Consider the following 22,335-nt stretch of genomic DNA (forward strand, 5'->3'; position numbering starts at 1 on the left):
GATGAGCATTGCACATAGCTCTCATTGTGACTGATTTTGTCAGGCTGCAACTACTGAGTCCAATGTAGCTTTTGGGATTATTGGTATTGGTTCTGCATTTGACTTGTTTTCCTGCCGTGTGTAACAATGCAAGCATGTGCTCAAATTGTGGTTGGTCTTGTGTCCCCACTAGACTCTTGTCTTGTCTTACCTTTTGTGCTCTGAGGCATGCTGTGGCACCGCTTTTTCTTCCTGGCCGAGAAGAGGTGAGCAAAGCGTTTTATTTTTTTGTTTTTTTCAGTCGCATCTGGGACACGGCATCGGGTCAATGCTTGAAGACATTGATAGGTGAGTGTGCAGTAGATGGCATACTATGGGAATAATGGCTTTTTTCTTTTCTTCTATTGTTTTGTCATTTCGTCGTTAAAGAGTTGAACTATGAAACATGTTGCAGCAGCTGTTGGTAGCAGTGCCGATGGATGAAAGAATGTGACCGTTGTCCAGAAGTCGGAAAGGATGCACTTAGTGGCATGCCATTAGTTTTTTTGCTACCTGATCGTAATTTCTATCAGATGACTCAAAGGGAAGCTGCTTAATAATGGCTTCAACATGAAAAGGTTAGGTTTTTGTAGCTAACCTTTGGAATTGACATTAGAGACTCCACCTAACCTGTAGTGAAAGGTGTTGAAAGATGTTCATATAGTCGTCCAAAAGGTATGCAGACAGTGAAAGTGGAGTGATCCTACTTTCACTTCCAAGCCCTGTACCCTCGTGAAAGATTATAAACACAAGTGGCTCCAGAAAGCCCAACTGTTTGCAATTGAATGCTGATTTAGGGTTATTTTGAGAGAGACTTGTGCATAGTGTGCTTTCCATCCTGCATTCCAGTGCGTTTGTTTGTGTGCAGCGAACTCCTGTGACAAGCAAAACTCAGCCTGATTGTGTGGTGTGTTGGCCCAGTTTGCCTCTCAGGAAAGTGGATGCAGATGAGAGATTGTGTCCCTGACTACACTAGCTACAGCATCTTGCATATTTTGGAAATATCAGCGCAACTTTATGGAGCTCAGCAGAACATGCTGTAATATTCTAAATACACTCATGTATTAATTAGCTGATTTTAGTCGGGAATATGTGATGTGGATGTGTTGTAATATTGCTCATAGGGTCATACCAAGACATGCCAGGGGCACGCCGCAGTGGCTCAGTGGTTATGGCGCTCGGCTGCGACGGTTGAATTTCGATGGAGGCGAAATTCTAGAGGCCCGTGTACTGTGCGATGTCAGTGCATGTTAAAGAACCCCAGGTCGACAAAATTTCCGGAGCACTTCACTCTGGCATCCCTCATAGCCTGAGTCGCTTTGGGGCGTTGAACCCCCATAAACCAAACCAACCAAACTAAGACACGCCAGGATTCTGAGAGAATAAACAGAACCAGGAGTCGGAGTAACATATAAATGTGGTCGGTATGAAGCTACCGTTTACTCTACCACGGGCCATTTGCTTGCAGCTTTCCTTGTAAACCGAGAAAGTGCTTTTTTTGTGCTGTCAGTTGAGCAGACATGGCAGCTGGAGTGCGAAATGTACACGGTTTTTCTAAAACTATATTGGGTGTGGCATGATGGCAAATGAGGCTGGTTCATGGTGCTGAAGCGATGGATAAAACCAGTCAGAAAAATTAAGTGTGAAGGTTCAGTGTGCAAGCATGTAATGCGGGGAATGTGAAACAGTGAAATGCATGGAATACATAGGGCTGCAGAAAAATGGGCAGAGCGTTCCCAGCATATACGAGCTCATAACTGTAGGGCATGGGCTGTGTCTAATTATGACACCTTTAAAGGTGGACTAAAGAGGATTCTGAGCTCGTCTTTCCACCCTGACAACTCGATCTACACGCTCCAAGCATTGTTAAGAACTTTGAATTGTTGTCCTGTGCAGCCAATTTTCCTATTAAATTGAATTAAATGTCCCGGCTCCTGCCTTCTTTTCTAACTCACCTATGAAAGTTGGAGGAGTCAACCAATGCGTGGAGTGTCTCTCAGCCAGTCGCGGTGGCAGCTTGCCACTCGAAAGTGGTTATTTGGGGGGGGGGGGGGGGAGCACGCATACAGTGAGTAGGTAAGGAAGGGGGGGAGCGCAGCCCGGTAACTGCCTCCTTGTGCAGGGAACACTGTCTTGCTGCTCTGCCTTTGACAGAGTCATGCGTAAAGCAAAGATTCCGCGCATATTTTTATTTCTGTGGGCCTGATTCGCAGCTATGTTCTCTGAGACAAACTATTTATTCGTGAAAATCTAAAAAACAAAATAAAAGCAAAATAAACTGGCTGAAAGGCACTCCACGCGTTGGTTGACTCCTACTTTCGTAGGTGAGTTAAAGAAAAAGGTGGGAGTCGAGACGTTGAATTCGATTTAATAAGGAAATCGGTCGCAGAAGACGATAATTCAGTTTCTAATAATGCTTGAAGTGTGTAGATTGAGTTTCTGGGGTGAAAAGACGAGCTCAGAATCCTCTTTAGTGCACCGATAAGATTGCTTGCATGTAAGAATAGTTATTTGTATTTCAAAGCACTGACATGCAAGGTATAACTTTTTGAGCCTAAATATCTAAGCTGTTTCATTTCAATGGGCTAATAGATATGGTTTCCTCTATTTGTAGATGATGACAACCCACCCGTTTCTTTTGCCAAATTCTCTTCAAATGCGAAGTACATCCTGGCAGCTGCCCTGGACAAGTGACTGTCAGACTGTATTGAATCATATGATTCAGGGTGTCTAGGGACATGGGAAATGTGGAATTGTGAGGGGAATTTTGTGCAGCTGGAAAAATCAAGGAATCGTCAGGGATACTGTCAGAAAATTGCTTAAGTCAGGCAAACTGTCTGACTGAAATTAACACAATGGTCTGCCATCTATTCCCCGGTACTGTGAGTGTCTGACACGCAGTCCATTCGCATTAGTATCACATCTTTATTTTGTGAATAAGTAGAAGGTGTGACATCCTCCCCATTTTAGGTGTCTTTTTCGTGTCCATGAAATGAGCAGTACACATATTGTTGGGTACTGTAGTGATTGCCATATTGTTCACTAAGTTTGGGCTGTTGCAGAGCAACAAACGTAGTTGCATTCAAAAGTATTTTTCATGGAAAAAGCCAGAACAAGCAGTATGCACAATTTGTGCACTATTGGTTTTCTCATGCAAGGCACCACGCTACCCTACTGTGCTGTTAAAATCGTTCTGAAAAGCTTGCTGGCGACCTGTGTCAATCTCGTATGCGACATGGTGGAAACCGAAACAGATGCAGACTAGTTGCTTTGTGGCTCGTGCTATGATGCCAAGGTTGTAAAAAGCTGCTACTTTTTGTGAAAATCACCTTGTGCTTGTCCTGTGCCTATGTTGCTGTTTAAAGGGGTGCCGTCAGGGAATGGGTGGGAAAAAACTACTTTTAGCTGGTGATGACCCAACCAGCCTGTGTCAGCCTCCTTCTTCAAGGGAGCCTTGTCGAAAGCCCGAAAGAAGAACCTCTGGCAGTGCAAGGAGTATAATGTGTGATATGTGATGCCCCTGCAAGCATGACAAGCATGTCGTTTTGGTGATTTCCCTGAAGTTCAGTCTGAAGCTGTGTGTTTCTTCTGTGAAAGCACACATAACCCCATCGGATAAGACCACCACTCTTGTGAACGATTAATGCAAGTTGAAAACTTGTGAGCATGATTTTAACAAACTCCCAAATCTGAAAGCTCAGGCCAGTGAGGTACTCTTGCTGTGCTGAAAAGATAAAAAACTGTTGCTGAAATCGCCATGCTGATTCTTAGTTTAAATATAACAGCATTTATGCGCCCGTTACTGCCGGGGCTTTCAGTGCGGCAAAACTGATACGCAAAGGCTAAAAGGCCCATGCCTCGTCAAGAATGCATTGTTTGGTGTGCCATCCCACAGTTTGAGCTGAGGCTCTTGGGGCCACAAGGGAGGGAGTATGAGAGGGGTTGTCTCCGTAAAGGTCTCGCAATGCAGCCCAAGCTGGGGCTGTCTGTTCCTTTGACCTGTCACCTTGCATTATGCAGCAATGCACCATTTGAGTGAGTTGACCTCACTGCACCAGTGAGAGGATGGCTAGCTGCATCAGTCACTGCCAGGAAATGCACCTTTTTCTCTGTCTGAACTGTGATGAAAAGAGCACCTCCACTTGCAGAAAATGTTGGGCAGATTAGTGTTTCATGGCAGCATTTGGTAACTCCCTTGTCATATAGTAATTGAATTAAACTATCTTTTAAACTTTGCCTTAAAGGTAGTTATGCTTTGTATGTATTGTTCCCATTCTACACGATTTTCCACCCTTCAAAATGTGATGCCTGATAGGTGTTAGGATATGATAAATGATAAGGAGGGGGAGTTAAATACAGCTAAACCTTGTTGATATGTTAGCGATTCATATCATTTCCCAGTTCATACGCTCAAAAGCACAGTCATTAAAAATGTCCCAGAGATACACTATTTCTCCTTGTTTATACGTTTCCAGATAACCCGATTTTCCGGCTACTATGTTTAAAATTTGGTAAATTATGATCGTGTGATATGTTTATTGACCAATTGCACGTGTGCAAACATACGAATGGGCCGAACGGGAGGACCCGTGACTTATGAAGAGCTGGAATGCAGTGGCAATCACCCGTTGTGGTGACTTCTTTGCGGTACATATGTGCTAGGAGGCGAAGCATCACCACCTTCAGCAGCAATGAACAACAAAAAAAAATGGCTCTCTAGCATTCGTGAGAGCAGTTTTTTTGGGGATATGTCATGAAGAGGAAATGCTGAGGTTTCTTTGCTGTACATAAGGGCAAGGGGCAAAGCGTCTATATGAACTACAGGGATGCGCTTACATACTATTGGGCCGAGCCTAGGGAACAAACGCTGCGACAGTCAGCTGCCACGATGGCTTTTCTGCAGTACTTTGTTGTAAAGGGGTGAAGTAACCAAAAATGACGAGGAAGAGATTTTTGTTACTTTCGTCATTGCCGTCAATGGACCAGATGCATTCCAAAGTTCCTTCCGCACCTAAGACATCGCAAACACGGACTGAATTCTGCGAACACTAGAAAAGGATCTGTTCAGATCTTGTGCCAAGAAGTGCCAATTGATGTTTTTATGAAGTGAAATTGTCAATAAATGTCTTTATACCTCATTCGACAGTTTCATTTTTCAAATTAGGTGTTTCGATCATGCGTTTTCACATATCATAATACAGTTTTCCACAACTTTTTAAAAACTATCAAGGAGATATTGCTGTATTTGTGCACAGTGTGTGCAGTGTCTGCTCCCTTTATAGCTACATTTTCTGCAAATGCGTTTCCTGGATTATGTCATTTGCATAATTTCCCAGGAGTTGTTGAATATGAAGTTGTCTGCTGCACAGTTGGGTTCGATTTGCAGCTGAATTCTATTGCTCTTATCTGCTTCATAATGAACAATTTTATATTTAGACATACTTTGTGGAAATGCTTAAAAAAAGGAAGAGGGTAGCCCCAATATTAACTCTTTCACTGCTGTGAAAATATGGCTAATTTTGAGTGTTTTAAAGTAAAAATTTTCCTCAAGAAGTGCTAAATACACTGTATTGTAAAAGATCCAACTGTACCTTATTAGTTATACTTCCAGATGAAAAAAAAAACGCTGGAGCTGTGTGTGCGAGACTTTAAAAGAGAATTGTTGGATAAGTATGCTGGTAACACAAAAATACAATACAAGCAAAGCAAAAATACATCGCTGCACTGAGCCAGAAGTTGATTAAAAAAATTAAAATATGCAAAACACTGCACATGTTCTTAGCAACCATTCTTGTGATTTTCAGCTGTCCACAAAATACATTGCAATTTCAGTGGCCTTTCAAGTGAGGGGATATGACTGCTCTGCCACTAGAGAAAGCAGTCGCGTGAGGACATGAAGTGGAGGCAGATATGGGATGTGCTACAGATTGCATTTACATGCTCTAAAGAACAGAGGTAGCCTAAAAGCGGTGAAGAGGAAACTAGGCATAGGTAAGAACCAGATGTATGTGCTAAGAGACAAAGAGGGCAATGTCATTAGCAATATTGATAAGATAGCTAAAGTAGCCGAAGACTTCTACACAAATCTGCACAGTAGCCAATGTAATCAGAATGTTAATGAGAGGCAGTAGCACACAGCAATGGGTCATCCCACCAGTAATGAAAGAGGAAGTAAAGAAAGCCTTAGAAACAATGAAAAGGGGGTAAGAAACTGGTGAGGATCAGGTAAGAGCAGATCCGTTGAAGGATGGAGGGGAGATTGCAAAGGAAAAAGGCCACCCTGTGTACGCAATGCCTCATGACCTCAGCCATACCAGAAGCTTAGAAGAATGCTAACATTATCTTAATTCATAATAAAGGAGATGCCAGGGACTTAAAAAATTACAGGCCGATCAGCTTACTGTCCATTGCCTACGAGGTGTATTTAGTAAGGGAATCGATAATATAGTTGGGGCAACGTTACACTTCAATCAACCAAATGATCACGCAGGCATTTGTGAAGGATATTCCACAATAGACCATGTTCACACTCTCAATGAGGTGATAGAGAAATGCGCAGAATATAACGAACCCCTATATATAACCTTCATTGATTACAAGAAAGCATTTGACTCAGTGGAAACCTCAGCACTCATACAGGCATTGCGGAATCGGAGTGTAGAACCTTATTTGAAAATACTGGCAGATATATATATATAGCAACTGCACAGCCACCATAGTCCTCCATAAAGTCAGCAATAAAATTCCAATAAGGAAGGGCGTCAGGCAAGGAGACACGATCTCGCCAATGCTATTCACTGCCTGTTTAGAGGAAGTATTTCGAGGCCTGAATTGGGAACAGTTGGAGATAAGAGTTAATGGATAATACCTAAATGTCGAGCCCACATATAACGGCCCCACTTAAGACAAACTTTCGCTTATAACGAATGAGACCTGCACGACCGTCAAAATGTACATTGTTTCAATGGTACAAAATCACATTGTATGACAAACATTATTAAGCCCTGCTGATTGGTTACAGGAACGGACGGTGTAAATCCGGCACCGCGCTGTGAGATAACCTGCCTCCGTCCCCCTTTGTGCGCTGCGCCCGGCGCGCGTTATGTTTCCCCAAGCCTAATCGCAGGCAAACTGCCCGCCCCGTTTTGTGCCGTTCTCAAGCGAGCTACCCTTTTCCAGCCGACCTGCCTTTCAACACTGCCCTCCCACTCCTCTCAACTCTGCTCCCCTCTCCTCACTCTCTTGCAAATCCGTGCGCGGCCTCCGTGATCAACTGCGCCGCCTGTGCCGATCGCGGAGGCCACGCTCCGTGAAGCAGGCCTCTTGTGGGAGCCAAGAGGTGGCTGCACTGATGCTCACGGACGCCCCTCATTGGTCTCTCCGCTGGCGCTGTGTGTCTGTATCTTTAGCTTGATTGGCTTGATTGCCGCCTGTGTGCATTGCACGTTTACCTACCTCATCGCGCTTTTGTCACTCTTGTTGTGGTGCAGACGTTTCGTTCGCTTCGTTCAAATCTCGGGCCCTGGTTGTAATTCGGGATGGTGGACGGGAACACCATGCCCATTTCCACTGTATTCAGCGGTAGAGAGGATGATAGCGGCCAGGGCGGAAGTGACGGCCACTTGCGTGCGGAACTGCTTCCGCAGAGCCGGCTTCGTCGGCTGCCGAGCCTGATGCTTCGGAATATGACCAGCCCGGTGGCGATTTGTGGCAGCGCATCGTCGACTCCGACATGGGGGGTCATGACATTGGCTAGAATGATTTTATTTTGGTCGATGACGACGCCGACGCCGCGGAACCGTGCACGGACGAGGGCATCGTTTCCTAAGTGCGGGACGAGAGTGACGGGGAGGAATCGGATGAGGACGAAACTTCGGAGCCAGCACCCATAAGCGCACCTTTAGCAATGGGCTACATAGAGAGCCTCAGACAACTCATCTATGCCAAGGCTCTCGGCAAAGTGCTAGCTTCTTCTTTAAATAGACAGGAAACCTCCCTCATCGGATCTGCACTGCAAAAGCAGACGTCCATCACGGACTTTTTTGCAAAGAAAAAATTTTGTGTTTTGTCAAGGAACTGTCTTTAAAGCTTTGTGGTCCGCTTACTACGAACTTCGGAATGTAACGAACGGACGCCGCATGATGCTCATGTTCATTATAAGCGGGCTGGACTGTAATCTGTGATTCGCTGATGACATTGCCTTGCTCAGTCACTCACGAGATTAACTGCAAATCATGATCAAGGAGTTAGACTGGCAGAGCAGAATGGTGGTTCTAAAAATTAACATGCAGAAAACCAAAATAATGTTCAACAATCTAGCAGAGGAACAGCAGTTCACAGTTGGCAGCGAGGTGACAGAGGTGGTAAGGGAATATGTCTACTTAGGGCAGGTAGTGTCTGTTGGTCTGGATCATGAGAGGGAAATAACTAGAAAAATAAGAATTGGATGGAGCGCATATGGCAGGTTCTCTCAGATAATGAATAGCAGGTTACCAATATCCCTCAAAAGAAAAGTATACAACACTTGTATCTTGCCGGTACTCACCTACGGGGCAGAAACGTGGAGGCTAATGGAAAATGCTCAGCTTAAGTTCAGGACAACGCAGCGAGCCATGGAAAGAAAAATGATACGTGTAACGTTAAGAGACCGGCAGCGGGTATAGGGAACAAACGCGGGTTAATGGCATCCTTGTCGAAATAGAGAGGAAGAAATGGGGGCTTGGGAAGGGCATGTAATGTGAAGGCAAGATAACTGCTGGTCCTTAAAGGTAACGGAGTGGATTCCAAGAGAAGGCAAGTGTAGCAGGGGGCGGCAGAAAGTTAGATGGGAGGATGAGATTAAGAAGCTTGTGGGGATATGGTGGCCGCAGCAGGCAAAGGACAGGGTTAATTGGAGAGACATGGGGGAGTCCTTTGCCCTGCAGTGGGTGCAGTTAGGCTGACGATATTGATGATGATGATGGTGACGAGTTCTGTTGTTTATTATAGCAAAGCTTGCAGTTCCTCCTTTCCTCTATTTTTTTTTGGTGGGGGGTAGTTTTTTTGGGTTGGTAACTTGCCACCGCTGCTCTAAATAAAACTGCAGAACCGACAGAAGTGCACAGTGTAGCCTTTAGACTTCAAGGAACATGCGGTCTAACAAACACCATGATCGCGAACCAGTGGACTGCATCTGGTCAAAGTTTCATTTTTCACGTCACCTTGTGTTAGAAAACAAAAAACAAAACTTAAAGCAAAGGGATTTTGTAATAGAAGCAAACTAGATGGTGCAGCTTATCCAGGAACGCCAACTTAAATTTTTTGCAGCAGGTTCAAAATGTCGTTCATATATGACCGATGCCCTATGACGTGGTAGTGAAAGAGTTAGAGCTGGAGGAGAAGAAGCAACAAACACTTTACAAGTCATAGCTTGGAGCTGGACCTCCTTCAGGAAGAAGTCAGCGGTCTGGAACACGAAGAGCAAATATGTTTTCATTGCAGCTTTTTCAGTTTCAGTAAGCAGTTTTGGGAATGGATCATGCATGCTGCTTTATCATTGACCAATACTTTTTACCACCCCTTCGATGGTCAGGGAATATTGACTGAAATAGGGAAAGCGTAGAAAAGTCAGTGAACTTGAAAAGAGTAGCTTGCTAGATGCCATGAAATGTGACTCGTTTTCAGCCATCAGGTGTAGAGAGCATACATGGAAGGTCATCCAGCAAGTGTTTTTTAGATGTCTCTGGTTATGTCATTGGGTTGGCCTCTGTACGATGACCCCAGGATCCAGGGAATTACCGTAAAAACTGGACTATAGGTCGGACCAATATATAGGTCGCCCCTCAACTAACCACTTCTAAAAAATGAAAAAAACGTTTTCAGTGAAAACAGTACCGAAAGACACCCTTACTTTGAAACAAATGTGACTCAACAGGTTGCACAATGGTGACAGTATTTATTTTCATTTCAATGCTGCTTGTATGTACACCCGGCCAATTTTTTAACAGTATCATGCGCGCATCGACTCGCGTGTTTGTTTCTGGCACACAGAAGTGCGGCACCGTAGAGCAAAGCCCTTCCTCTTCATGAATTGCCGTATCCAGGATGGCGAGCCCTTGAATTGCGCCCTCGTAAGTCTAGAGGCCCGCATGATCTCTACCGCTTTCACACGGATGCATTAGGCAGTCACAGCCAGCGATCTTGCATGCAGCGTGACATTTCCTTCCAATTCTGGATACGCTGCGGTCCGCATCTCTACCGCTTTCACACGGATGCAATCGGCAGTCACTGGCAGCGATTTTGCAGGCAGTGCAACCTTTCCTTCCAATTCTGGGTACGCTGTAGTCCGCCCACGAAATGATGCTTTCTGCTGGTTGCTGCAAGTTGTAATACGCAGCTTCTGCCTCCGCTTGTACTGAATTCTCTTTTCGAATACTCCAAATTCGCGCTGTGCCGCCAGCTTGCCGTGAGGTTCCGCATACTTAGTGGCATTTTCCTTGAAAGCGACAGGGAATAGCCGACAGCTTCCGCTCATTTTGAAACAAAATGTGAAAAAGCAGCCTCTAACCAAAATAGCTTTGCAATTACGGAAATGCAAAATGGCGGCACTGCTGCTGATGGCGATGGAGGGAAGCTGTTGAGTTCAGCTGGCCATTGTTGCAAGACTTCCGTAGTTTTTCCATCAATGACCGGTATATAAGACGGGGGACGACTTTTTACTATGGTTTTTTAAAAAAAAGTTCGAACTATATTCCGGTTTTTACGCGAACTGCTAAATTCTTGAAGCTTCAACTAGGTGCTTGGAGGAAAAATCAATGGCTTGTAGCTCCTTCCCCCTTTTTTCAGTTCTCCCAAAAGATCTTTAATATAAAAAATTTATTACAATGCTTGAAACTAGCTTTAGGTATGAGCTGTGCTGTATGAGTCTGTGCTGGAAATTACTTGATCAAAAGCCTTCTCTGAGGCCTATCTTCAGATCTGTCTGTTCACGAGCTGCCTTGTCATTGTAAATACTGTTAATCCCATTTGTACTATTATTCTCCTTTGAGGGAGCACACATTTTATGAGTTGAGAAAACTGTCAATAGGTGCGCATATGGCAGGTTCTCTCAGATCATGAATGGCAATTTACCAGTATCCTTCAAAAGAAAAGTATAGATACCTATGGGTCAGAAAGGTGGAAGCTAATGAAAAGTTTCAACTTAAATTGAAGACAACGCAGCGAGCTATGGAAAGGAAAATTACAGTTGTAACGTTAAGGGACAGGAAGAGGGAAGAATGGGTTAAGGAACAAACGTGGGTTGATGGCATCGTATTCGAAATCGGGAGGAAGAAAGGAGATAGGCAGAGCATGTAATATGAAGGCAAAGATAGCCAATAGCAGTTAAGGGTAACAGACTGGATGCCAAGAGAAAGCAAGCGTAGCAGGGGCCAGCAGAAAGATAGGTGGGCAGATGAGATTAAGAAGTTTGCAGGGATTAGGTGGCCGCAGCTGGAAAACAACAGGGTTAATTGAAGAGACACAAGAGAGGCCTTTCGTCCTGCAGTGGTCGCAGTCAGTCTGATGATGATGATGGCAGGAGCCTTTTCTTCTCCAGTTGGTATCATTAGTTGCAAGGAATGAAAGGACCTGAAGGGCACTTGCCTGTGTAAGCTGTGCCATCTGAGTCATTGCAGGTTCTCTTCCGGAAAAGCCCAAGGACACGGGACCAGGTCCTGGTCATGGCAACCACATTTCTGATGGAGACTAAATGCAAAGATTTCAGTATTCTGTGTGATATGTTGTGGAGCCCCAGATAGTTGAAATTAAATCTACAGCCCTTTCATAGCCCGTGTATAACTTAAGGAGATATCATCTTTTGGAAAAACATGCCAGCAGTGGAGCTTGTGTGGTTGTTTTGGCCAAATGGTTCCCTGCACGTAGCTCTTGCACGTGCACATTTTGTGTGGTGCTCATCTCTGTGCCTATGCTGACATGGAGAGGGCCAAAGGAAAAAATCCACTAAATGCAGCTTGAGGTGCCGCTCAGCCCCACGAAGCCTTCCCAATAATTTGGCTGCAAATTTATCACTCCTAGAAACCACATGAAGTGAGAGTGGCATAATAAACAGGTGCATTTTGAAAGGAAGTGGGTAGAATTTGTGATTGTAGCAGACATTTGGTTTCCAGCTCCATCTTGTAAATAAGCAACCCCTGTTAGCTCAGGTGGCAGCACTGCGTGGCCCTGTACATGCGCTCTGCAGTGATAGGGGTGAGATGGTGTCGCACAACAGGAAATGGGAAAGGTACCATATTTGCTCATGTAATGAACCCATTTGTTTTTTTCAGAAAAGTTGGCGTCGATTTGGGGAGAGGGTTCAGGTGGGAAAAAAACGTTTCGACAGATTTTTTGTTAGAGTCAAAATTTCGCATACGTCCATCCAACCGTCTGTCCATCCATCTGTCATAACAAAAGCATGGGGTCGACAAGTTGTGTCCCCATGTCACCCGTGTTCATCACACCAATGTTTAGCATCGTTCGCTTCAAAAGGTATTTGCATCATGGCGCGATCTTATGATTTAGTGATAGTCGACAACGGTGGCCAATTGTGCTGAGATAAAGCGAATATGCTGAACACCAGTCCTGAAGGTCAGGTTTGTGTTTTTTACACTAGGTTTAAAAATAAAAGGTACATGAAATTCTGATTTGCAAAAGTGGAGATGGGTTTATTGTGTGAGTGGGTCATTACATGAGTAAATACGGTGCCTAACAACTCTCAGTGCATGTTTACTAATAGAGCCTGTGGTTTACCTGCATTAGCCGTCTTTCTAAATCTCTGTTCTGCAAGGGTGCTGCGCTTGTGACATTTGTGGAACAGCCACCTTACATGAGTGCATTGTTATTTGGTGACTATTTTGAAGAAGTGTGTTTGAATGAATTAGCAGGCGGGCAGTGTGTATATTGCCAACGCGTCAAAGATTTGTATTGGTGCAAAGCGTTTGCTCTTGCACCTTTTTTTTCCTGTCACCTTAGGGTGTCTTTGTGATTTTGGCTCTTCTTGCTGCCTGTTCAATAAAAAACTGATATATGGAAATAAAAAGTGCCCCCTTTCGGCCACAGGTCGAAAAGGTGTCTAAGGTTGAGCGCATGTTGAGTGACCGACCACTGGCTGCATGTGACAGCCTTATCATGAGGTTTGGTATACATTGCCATGGCTGTGTGTCCAGTCCAGATGTGTGACTTTTTTATCCTCTGTTGATTTCAGCACATTGAAGCTGTGGGACTGCAGCAAGGGAAAGTAAGTTGCTGCTAGGAATTTTCTCTTTTCCCCCTGTATCATCATAGCGGTATTTTCTGGTAACATCTCTGGCATGTAGCAAGTTCAGTGCTTATTAAAACAGCAAGGGGTCTTACTTGGAACAGAATTCTTTTCCTGAAACTGCATTTCTTTTCTGAAAAGTTTGAAATGTTTGTGGATATTTTATTCTCATCAGACCCTGCTTACTGTAATGCACATTTTTCTTTTACGGAGTTTTTAAAAAATACATCACTACTGCAGCCTAAGCACTATTGGGAGCTGGAGAGTACTCACTGTTCTTCCTCATGGTACGGTATTTACTCAGTTCTAGTGCACACCATTTTTTGGGGGGAAAAATATTCTAAAAATGACATGCGCATTAGAATTGAGTGGGAAAATGAAACCATGTCTTCAACAGCCTGTTGTTGTCGGCACCGTGAAATGGCAGCTTGGTATTTCATGTGCATCGATATCGCCATATTGCCACCGTAGTTGTGGATGCCAATAGGCCTTTTCGAGCATTTGAAGTGTACTCTTTGCAAAGCGCCTACCTGAACTTGAGCCACCATGGAAGCATTGGCTGCAAAGGTGCGCAGAGTTCATTACGACCACATCATGCGTGTTTGGGGCTCCTGAAACTTATGTGCGTGATTGGCGGAAGCAAAGAGACAGGATTGCTGCCAGCAAGTCGACTTGGAAGGGTTTCAATGGCCAAAAAAGGATGGTTTCGAGAAACGGCAAGTGACAGGATGAAACATGCTGCCTCACTTCGGGACATTTGTGGGTCTTCTGCCGTATTCAACAGCGCCTCAAGAGGTGCGGAATATCAAATGCCATGGACGGCACCGAGCATGAAAATGATTTGGGCTATTGAGAGCAACAAGTATGGACGACAGTTTTTCTGGCCGGGTGAGGAAATGCGAGCAAGGCGGCGGTGACATTTACTTTGTCAAGACATCAAAGCAGTTGCAATAAAGGTTGGATGTTCCAAATGAGAAGATGCATTTCTGTATTGAAGCATGAAAAATCTTGTGTGGATTACCATCAGAGGCATCGCATTTTTTTTTGGATCATGAAAAACGAGTGCGTGTTACAATTTTAGTAAATGTAACCCTTTCAAGAATCATACAGGAATAGGAGCACTCTGAGCAGCCTTTCAAGTTGGTTGCTTTGTCTAAATTGACTTTCCGCTCTCAGTGGCCAAATATCTCTCATATTTTTGTGTTTTACCATGAGATTATTTGTAATTTTGATTAGATAGGCATTCTGTCTTGCATGTATTGAACTAAACTTGTGTCATAAGGCATTGTTGCATGTTTCTGAAGGCAAAGAGGCCCGTGACAGAGAGCATGGAGAAAACTCAGAACTGTTGGGCCTATGGGTGAAAATTTTTTTTTGTGTGCATTCATGAGAACACCCAGTCTTGAGAAATGCGTTTGGATTAACACTGACAATTCTTCAGGTCTGACTAGATTATAGTGCTGCTGTCTCCTGGGCACTGGTTGAATGGGGACTGATGGCAACTACAACCAACAGCAATGGGCACATGCCAGTCTAATAGCTATTCAGTTTGGGCATTTGGTGTCAAGAGTGAGCAAAATCTGCTGCCGCAGCTATGATTCTGGCAAAAAATGGGGCAGAAAGTGCGATCAGTGCGGCACCAATTTGTGCTGGCAGAAAAAATGGTTGCTCGCTGTGAGCCATTGGGAGTGCAAAGAATTTGTGCTTAGCCCCTTATCTGTAAACATCTAGTGCATCACTGCGGTTGCACTGGCTGTGGACTGTGTCAAGTGTTAGCACTGCAGTATTTTGGCAGGGGCAAGTTTTGCTTGCTCTTGACACTGAATGCCAGGCTGGCCATAAATGTACCCTAAGTTTGTGGGCACAATGGAGGGGAATATCTGAGTGTGCTGACTATTAAGAGAGAGGGAAAAAACAAAAGCAAGAGAGATCAACTAGGGAAACCCTGTTTGGCGGCCCTACATGTGTGGTGGAAGATAAGGGGGAGAAGGGAAGTTCAGTTAATTGGGCGAATGGAACATGTCTGTGCTGTCCTTTGCGGTCTGAAGGAACAAAGGGTGTCAGGCTGTGGAACATGCCCCATTCTTCCCCGGGGACAGAAGGGTGGCACATTGCACTGCAGCAGCTTTGCCGTGCCTCACTACTGCGCACCTCTCTCTTTTGCCTGTGCAGTGTCTGAAGACTTACACGGGCCACAAGAATGAAAAGTACTGCATCTTTGCAAACTTCTCTGTGACTGGTGGCAAGGTGAAAGCTTCTCATGTTATTGTCAGCATTGCTGTCTTGCTGCAACATGTTGAAAAAGCTGGTAACATGGCGTTACATGCCACCGAGGGAAGCAAAATAAGCACTTGGCATAAGTGACAACAAATGTCGAGATGGAAGGCAGGCATTCAGTACCACCAAGTGGATTGAATGTGATGAAACGCAGTTAGAAGAACCATCGCTGAATCCATTTTGATTTTTCTGGTGTTTCTTAGCCTGTCTCAGAGGCTCTGTGCACAGACCTGTTGATTGCTTCCTCTCTATACTAGCTACTACTCCGCTTATCCTAATGGCTGGGTAGAGCTGGTGTTGGGTCATGTGTGTTCTGTCGAGTTTTATTGCATAGTTGTGGTTCCTGTTGCATTGTAATAATTCTGTCATAACACTAAACTTTGCAGTGTTGCCGTCTGACCCACGAGAATTGCTGTGATCCAAGTGTGCTACACAGGGGAGGGAAAGAGTGGCCTACCACTGCCAAAATGCTTCTTTGAGCTAGTTGGAGTGACGAGCGGGTGGAGACGAGTTTGGAGAAAGGACAGAGGCACAGTACTAACAAGGAATTGTTTATGCCAATGTGCTCCATAACACGGTCACTGCAGCAGCAATGTTTGGAGCCCTAATCCCTGTGGATCGTGGCTCACTGGTCGGCCACCCCTGTATTTTCTTCGGTATACGTGACCCACGAGCGACTCACTGGCAAGACCAGCTGCTTTAAGCTACCAACAGATGGCAATAGCCGTCTTGTATTTGCTTTTCGTTTGCTGTTTAAAACTTGCTGAGCTCCCCCATGGCTTCATCGTGCGACCAGTATCCATGACCGCACAGCTTGCATACGCAATGTGACCTACCAGTGACCCATGACACAGTGAACATGTTAAAGGGCAGCTAAAGAGTTTCTAGAATTCAACGAGCTTAAATGGATCGAATGTGTGAAACTTGCAGGTAAGGCCTGCTAGATCTTTTGGTACTAGCGTTTGAAATGGGTATGTAATAGCTGAATAAAGCTGCAGTAGTGTTCAGGCTTCTGTACAGCGCACAGCGCCAGGCAGAGGGCCCACATGATGATGTCATCTACGGCAGCAGTATATTTCCAAAGCAGAAACATTTGCTCAAAGGAAAAAAAACAATACCACTGAAGGCAAAAAGCCCGCGGCGGGTCGTTTGGTGACATTGGACGGAGCAGAGCAGGATGCAGACGAAGGTAGCAAAAATCTGAAATCTCGGCAACAGTGATGTCATCACTGAACTTCTCCACGCTTCCCTGATGCTGTGAGGAGAAGCCTAAAAATCATTGCGGCTTTAATTGGCATTTGTCACCGTTTTAAATGCTAGCGCAAAAAGACTTGGCATGCTTTACCACAAGCTTCATACATTCAAATCCTTGAATCTTTTATGTTAGGCCGAGACAGCGTATCATTCTGTCATTGGTCGGCAGCTCTATAGTAGGATGCAACTTAAAAAAAACATCAGTTGGTAACAATGGGCCATGGTCCGCGGTGTCCGTTATTACTCCTCTGACAAAGCACAACTGTAAACGAAATTAGCATTTTTATGTTTGACACCATCGAATAAGTCAGAGGCGCCAAATTCTTGAGCTTATAATTTCGTCTTGTAATTAGTTTCTTGTTTTGTTAAGAAAAAAATGTAGAGTTTTAATGCAGCTAAACTGAGTAGACATGCAAAAGCATATGTTTGGGCAGGTTGGCTCATGGTTTTGCTTTGCTGGGTTGTCGGTACGTCTGGTGACGATAGACTCTGGTTTAGCTCTGATCGAGGTTAAGCTGATATCTAATCTGTTCTTGCCGCAGAGGGTGGTTGGTGAAGACGACGATGCACAATGCAAAGCGCGAGTGTGTGTTGTAGTTTAACATGAGGTGTGATTGGCTGCGTTGCTAGCATAGTGCCCTTGTGCAGGGGCCAGCAAAGCTGATCTGTTTGCGCCGCCGTGGGTGGTTGGTGAAGACGACGATGCACAATGCAAAGCGCGAGTGTGTGTTGTAGTTTAACATGAGGTGTGATTGGCTGCGTTGCTAGCATAGTGCCCTTGTGCAGGGGCCAGCAAAGCTGATCTGTTTGCGCCGCCGTGGGTTCAAAACTCAAGTTGGGGAAATATTTGTTGGATTTGTGCATGGGCTGTTGCTATGCTAGATTTTGCCAAGGTCACCTTTTATGGTCACTGCGGTTCCCACAAACTCGGTGAGCCGCTTAGACCTCGTGAAGTAGTGCTTTTGCACTACAAAGTTCTACCTACGGACTACTTTTTTGTCACAGAACAATTCCACGTGACGGTCCTGAATGTGGGTGAAGCTTCACTGCACTGCACATCAGGCTACTGCTTCACTGCAGTTAACTGATTTTTTTTTATGTTGGTGACTAGTGGAAGGGCTACTGATGCAATCGTCACTGTGTCTGGGTTTCGTTTGCCTCTATCATCTTCCTTGTTAACTGATGGCTGTATAGTGTGCTAAGCTACAAAGGAAGCCATTTGGTGTTCTAAATTACTGGGAAGTTCACTTAAAAGATATAGGGAATAAGCACAGACTTTTTTACTGATAATAATAATAGTGCCTTTATTCAGCAAAATAAAATACAAAGATTTCAGCAAGTTGGCCCAAGCTAACAAGGCTTGGTGGGCTATACTTGGCAATTGGGGAGAGAAACTTGTGGAGATGAAATTAAAGAAAAAACCCAAAGGTACAAAACAGGAGTGACCAAAAACAAAGAGGCTGAAGGGCACTGCTATACTGAGCACTGACTGGGCTGTGTTCATAGATCAAGAATGAGTTGAGGATTAAGTTTACAGTCCAAAATCATCAGCTTCTCCAAGAGTCGTGAAAATTTATATACATACATGCCCGCTCAGCCTTTCCATGCAACAAAGAAAAATTATGAGGCAAGGGCATGGGAGCTGTTTTCACTTAAGGTATAATGCAGCTGCCTTCCTGATTGACTGAGCTAGGCTGGAGGGGAAGGCCAGAGGGCTCTTGGACTGAGGAGCCCTTCAGGGAAGGTTTTTATCTTTATAATGAAATATTCCTCCCCTGCCTTCCTTCACAGTGCAAGAAGCTCATGTGTGCTGTAATTAATGTCTGCCAGGCCAGGAGCACTCTCCAGTGCCATGGCATGGATCTCCACTGCTGTGGTGCTAGGGGCTGTTTGGTCTGCTCTAGCAAAGGAAGCATGCTTTTGGCACTTTTTCTCATGTGTTGCATACTAGCGTGCATGAGTGCAATGCTGTTGTCAAATGACTTGCTTCTTATGCAACACTATGCAGAGCAAAATGCCGTACAGGCCACAGCTTCCACTGCTTTGCATGGGCTATACTGAGAGCAGATTCTCCTGACCTCAATTCTTAGTCCTTCGTCATTTCCAGCCAGTAGTAATGGTGGCACATTTTTCTTGTGTCGGCGCCAAAGCTTATTTTTGTGCATCATTTGTGCCATACCTGCCTAAAACTGGAACGTAATATTTTGTGCATGGGATTCTCCCAAGGGATACTATGAAAAAACATTCTTGTTGTAGTGTACAAAGTTTCGTTCAAGGCAGCCTTTACTGTATGAAGACACTTGTGCTGTGTGTTTCATAGCATAGCAGGAAGTCTCAATTTTAAGGCATTTGGGGCTCTGGAGGCCATGTAGCTGGGCCTAATGCCCATCAAGTTATGCAGAGTACTCATTCTGATATTGACTAAATAACGTGTTTGCGAATAATTTGCTACATTGTGTGTGCAGTGGATCGTGTCAGGATCAGAGGACAACTGTGTATATTTGGAACCTACAGACCAAGGAAGTCATACAGAAGCTGCAGGGACACACAGGTATGTCCCTTTGAACAACACTCACACAGTGTTTGCTGCCATTGAGTTGGGGAAGAGGTGTTCAGGAGTGTAGACGAATCTGACTATCGCATGGCTCTGGAATAAGAGCGTAGTTAGCATGGCATGCAATGAATGCCCTATTATGAGGTTAAGTAGAAGTTAATGTTTTGTAAGGCTAAAGAAGAAGATGCGTCTGATGATTTGAAAAGACGAAGACGAGGTGACAGTGTTCTCGAGAGTTTTTGCCAGCGCTACGCTTGTGTGTCTTTTGCCGATCTGATCTCAGACTGCTGCCGTTGCCGTTCCCGTCGGCCCAGTACCTCGTAACAAACCCCCTGTTACAGTTTATTCAAACTGTTGCTTCTTACCAGAGCAAGTTGCACTGCTAACATTGATACATGTCTGCTCAGTATTACGAAATTTCCGTATAGAAGGCGCAATATACCGAAATGTGCAGAATTGTCTGTAGAAACATTTCAGGCCAGGCATAAGAACTAAACAAAATCATTTTTGAGACTGATGCCTTTACGTTTTGTGTTAGCCCTGCTAAGCCTCCAGTATAAACAAAAATCATTTTTGAGACTGATGCCTTTATGTTTTGTGTTAGCCCTGCTAAGCCTCCAGTCAGTGCACATTTTATTTTGTTTCCTTTGTTACAATAAGTTTTTATATTGTTTAAAAGGTGCTTGTTTACACAAACATTACGTGTTCCTGTAATAGGGACGAGCCAAAAGCAGTATAATTGAGACCCTGAAACCGATGTGCAGTCACGATGTGGGGATTTGAGGTCTCAACAGAAACTGCATAGCTAAACACCTGGGAGTTTGTCAATTTTTTTCCTGAATAACATGTGGACATTTTAGGGTTTTTCCCTCTTTGGATAATAATTTGCTCTTTAATGGTTAAGGTTTTGGTTTAGTTTTATAGGGTTTAATGTCCCAAAGCAACTCTGGTCATGAGGGAGACTGGTTGAAGGCTCCAGATTAATTTCGACTACCTGGGGTTCTTTAACGTTCACGGCTGTCACATAGTAAAAGGCCTTTAGCATTTCGCCTCCACCCAAACGCCACTGCTGCGGCCGGAATTGGACCCATGCCTTTGGGGTGAGTAGCCGAGCACCGTAATCACTGAGCCACCGCAGCGGCCTTTAGTCGTTAAGAATAATTTGATTTGTGGTAGGAGTGCTTGTCAAGTAGTGGACCTCATTGATCATCTGGTTACAAGGTCTGTTACAATGTTTTTCCAAGACAAGTTTGCACATGTTATGTACAAGAGCATACTGTTAAATTTCTCCACTACATTTACACTCCGAATTCATATGCTACAAGAAGAAACTTATATGCTGCTTTACTCTTTCCTTTTGCTTTGTGTTGAAAGGTTTGAGCATGGAAATTGTATAGGAGGAAGAAAGGGCCATATTTGGTTGGTTTATTGCGTTTGTTAGGCGCTGCCGATTCTCCGGTCTAGTTTTGCATAGAGGTTATTTCGGAGCTCTTTACATTTTTGTTGTCCCATGTGAAATAGTGCTGAATAGCGCAGCTATAATTTATTGTTTTCCAGAGTATAAAAATAATACATTTCATTATGAAATGCTTTTGTATGGCTTCTGAAGCCATTTGGCTGGGGGAGTGTTCACATTTGTCATCATCAGTCTGACTACGCCCACTGCAGGACAAAGGCCTCTCCCATACCTCTCCACTTAGCCCTGTCCGGTGCCAGCTGCGGCCACCTTGTCCCCACAAACTTATCTCATCCGCCCACCTAAATTTGTGATGCCCCCTGCTATGCTTGCCTTCTCTTGGCAGCCAGTCCATTCGTTGCCCTTAATGACCATCAATTATCTAGCAATTGCATTGCATGCCCTGACCAAGTCCATTTCTACGTTCAAATATGAGATGATGGTTGTCAGAGCTTTAGTTTTAGTGAATTCTATTAAATGCTGATCTGTGCTTTTCGATGCTGTGTATACATTTTTGTACATAGCAACTGCAGTTTTTTCTGAGAGTTTACTACAACTAGAAGTGATAGGTTTGTTTCATATGAATAAAGCACTCTTCTTATCGCAATTTGGTTGCTTTTTGTTTTAGCTGATGAACGCAGTAAGTAGTGTTGCTCAAATTGGTGAGCTTTGCAGCATGTATTTTGGCATGGTCTTGTGGACAGATTTTGTCGCCTATAACGCCATTTTATTGTTGCTTTTTAGTGTGAAATGTGATTCCACAATCCACGAAGTAGTTTTTTGGAAAATCTTGGTGCTTCATTGTTACTATCTGCAACTGTTGTCATGTGCTTAATTTTGTGCATTCCTGTAGGTGATGACAGTTGGTGTTTCATATTGCAAGACAAACAGGCTTTTTTGAGATCTGCATGGACTGTTTAGGCGAGAAATTTTGTTTTTTGAATGAAAGTGGTGAGCATTGTCTGAAATGGTTAAAGTACAGGCCTGGCTGACTCCGACACTTCACAGGTCTTCAGGGGTACCATGCTCTAATACGTGACAGGCAAGTTTTAGCAATCAGCCTGCATGCAGTGAAGATATTGCATACAATATTGTGCATCTTTACAGTGCAAGCTTTTAAAAACTTTCTCCCCTCAACCGCTGGCTCATTTACACTGAAACTGCGCACAGAACTTGGGTATTGCAGTAACTTTTGTCTCGTAGTAAGTTTGTCAACGGTACTTACTTGGCTCAGCTGCGCATGATGCAAACCCCTAATCGTCTGCCCCAAAATCGACGAACCGAAAGCCACCAACTTGGGGTTTTTGCCGAAGAGCATTAGTGGCGCCATGTGATGTTTGCATAGGAAAGCGCCGCAACACAAAGGGCGCCGAGGTCAGCTTTATAAGCTGTGCAGGTCCTTTAATGGTGCAACTGACGCCCTTCACGGCAGTCCGCGCCGGCGGCTTTGAGTTCGTTGATCTCAGTGCAGATGGTTACAAAGTTGCATCATTCGCAGCT

General features: G+C 44.4%; 1 long non-coding RNA gene across 2 annotated transcripts; it reads left to right on the plus strand.

The window, feature by feature from the left end:
• Positions 1-276: 276 nt before the first annotated feature.
• Positions 277-19,371, plus strand: LOC144105418 (uncharacterized). 2 transcript variants are annotated; one of them, XR_013308790.1, is made up of 4 exons: positions 277-327; positions 13,241-13,273; positions 15,467-15,541; positions 19,291-19,371. It is a non-coding gene; the product is annotated as an uncharacterized LOC144105418 (long non-coding RNA). The 2 variants fall into 2 exon arrangements; XR_013308786.1 differs by lacking the exon at positions 277-327 and having other exon boundaries at positions 13,126-13,273.
• Positions 19,372-22,335: the final 2,964 nt, after the last annotated feature.

The sequence above is a fragment of the Amblyomma americanum genome, chromosome 1 (genome assembly GCF_052857255.1).
Source record: "Amblyomma americanum isolate KBUSLIRL-KWMA chromosome 1, ASM5285725v1, whole genome shotgun sequence".
Taxonomy (NCBI): Eukaryota; Metazoa; Arthropoda; class Arachnida; order Ixodida; family Ixodidae; genus Amblyomma; species Amblyomma americanum.